The sequence below is a fragment of the Acipenser ruthenus genome, chromosome 28, assembly GCF_902713425.1.
Source record: "Acipenser ruthenus chromosome 28, fAciRut3.2 maternal haplotype, whole genome shotgun sequence".
Lineage (NCBI taxonomy): Eukaryota > Metazoa > Chordata > Actinopteri > Acipenseriformes > Acipenseridae > Acipenser > Acipenser ruthenus.
In genome coordinates this window covers 3,731,661-3,734,160 of record NC_081216.1, presented here as the reverse complement: position 1 = coordinate 3,734,160, position 2,500 = coordinate 3,731,661, and the positions used below count along the sequence as shown (strand labels likewise).

At 52.5% G+C, this 2,500-nt stretch overlaps 1 pseudogene; it reads right to left on the bottom strand.

Annotated features, from left to right (window-relative positions):
* The window catches only part of LOC131701924 (protein phosphatase 1 regulatory subunit 1B-like), an 11,466-nt pseudogene that overhangs the window by 5,667 nt on the left and 3,299 nt on the right, over positions 1-2,500 (bottom strand).

Genomic DNA, 2,500 nt, shown 5'->3' with positions numbered 1-2,500 from the left:
GTGTGTGTCAGGTGTGTGTAGTGTTGTGTGTGCGAGGTGAGTGTGTCAGTGTGTGTGTGTGTTGTGTCAGTGTGTGGTGTGTGTGTGTGTGTGTGTCAGTGTGTGTGTATCAGTGTGTGTGTCTGTGCACATCACCGCACAGCTGTCAGCAGACTAATCCAGCCCATTAGAGAGGGTCAGGACAGCAGCAATCAGCCTTATCACTCTCACTCTCACTCTACCTCCTCACTCTCTTCTCACTCTCCTCTCACTCTCACTCCCACTCTCTCACTCTTACTCTCTCTTAAAGTTGCATTAGTCTAGTTTTGCTTGCACTTTTTGACATCAGGCAGTCTAGCTGCTTTTTCGTTGTGATTGGAAGTCGGGTGAATTTCACATATTGGGAGCCAGTACAATTTATTACACAGATGCACAGCGAACACACACAGTGAACACACACAGTGAACACACACACAGTGAACACACACAGTGAACACAGAGCTTCTGTCTGGGGATCAGGGATTGACAGGATTAGATAAAGATGATCAACACAGCCCCCCTCTCTCTCTCCCTCCACAGATCAACACAGCCCCCCTTCTCTCCCTCCACAGATCAACACAGCCCCCTCCCTCTCCTTCCACAGATCACTGGAGAGACCCAGGAATCATAGAGCTGATCAGGGAGATGAGATCTCTTTATTGAGTGAGTGAGAGTTCTATCATAAACAGATGTCCATGAGCTTTGTGTACAACAGGCAGAGACCCTATATCAATCAGTCCAGTCCAGCACCCCCCTGCCCAGCAGACAGTATCTCTGTCCTGGGTCGTTAGCCCTACCTTCAATGAGGGCGGATGGTACACACAGGGGTTGGCCGTTTGAGTTTCAGGACCCCATTTTCCCCCAGCACCCACTGCTGAGACAAACAGGGAGACAAAGAGCAGCGGTTACTCTCACACTCACTCTCCTCTCACTCACTCTTCTCTCAACCTCACACTCACTCTCACACTCACTCTCGCTCACCCTCTATCTCTCTCACTATCACACTCACTCTCGCCCTCACACTCACTCGCTCTCACACTCACTCTCTCTCTCACCCTGTATCTCACTCTCTCCCCCTCTCTCTCACCTGGTGTGTGGAGCTCTCCTCTTCGGGGGACGAGTGCTCTGACACTCTGAACAGGGTGGCTGGGGTTGGTCTTCGCCGGCGGATCTGAAACAAACCATGAAAAGGGCTTGGTAACGCAGGAGGGCATGGGGGGGGGACCATGAAAAGGGCTTGGTAACGCAGGAGGGCATGGGGGGGGGGGGACCATGAAAAGGGCTTGGTAACGCAGGAGGGCATGGGGGGGGGGGACCATGAAAAGGGCTTGGTAACGCAGGAGGGCATGGGGAGGGGGGACCATGAAAAGGGCTTGGTAACGCAGGAGGGCATGGGGGGAGGGACCATGAAAAGGGCTTGGTAATGCAGGAGGGCATGGGGAGGGGGACCATGAAAAGGGCTTGGTAATGCAGGAGGGCATGGGGAGGGGGACCATGAAAAGGGCTTGGTAACGCAGGAGAGCATGGGGAGGGGGGGGGACCATGAAAAGGGCTTGGTAATGCAGGAGGGCATGGGGGGAGGGACCATGAAAAGGGCTTGGTAATGCAGGAGGGCATGGGGAGGGGGACCATGAAAAGGGCTTGGTAATGCAGGAGGGCATGGGGAGGGGGGACCATGAAAAGGGCTTGGTAACGCAGGAGAGCATGGGGAGGGGGGGGGACCATGAAAAGGGCTTGGTAATGCAGGAGGGCATGGGGAGGGGGACCATGAAAAGGGCTTGGTAACGCAGGAGGGTCCCATTTTTGTTGTGGCGTATTTACAGAGTTTAGAAGATGCCATGACAGCTCACGAGACACACAGACTAGAACACAGACACACACTGATACACACCTGCAGGCGCTCACGCACACACACACTGTCACAGCGCGTTGAACGGTCTCCCTGTCGCTTTGTGTTTGAGGCGGAAGGAGGGGGTGGTGTCATGAGGTGAAGGAATGCAGTGCCACTGATTAGAAGTGGAAATTCAAACAGTGTGCTGCTGAAGGTCACCTTCTAACTCCCCCCCTCCTCCTCCTCCTCTCTCTCTCTCTCTCTCTCTCTCTCTCTCTCTCTCTCTCTCTCTCTCTCTCTCTCTCCAGCCCTGTCTCGCCCTCCACTCAGTGGAACTGCTTTGTGTTTGATAATGAAGATCGTATTGTGTCTCCATTGTGTACCAGCGAGGACTCGAGCCTCCCTCAGGGATCTTCCCACACACTTGAACAATGTGTAATAAACCCTGCCCTGATATTGAGCAGTATGAGCCCAGCAACCCTTCCAGTATCCGCACTGCTAACTGCCTGGGAGTTCATGTAACTCCAGATCAATGATTTTTTTAATTCACTGCCTCCAAACATAAAAAAAAAACGGCCTCGTCACAATACCTTTTAAAATCACTCATCAATAAATATCTATTTTAAATCTGCCCAGTAAATACTGACTGTG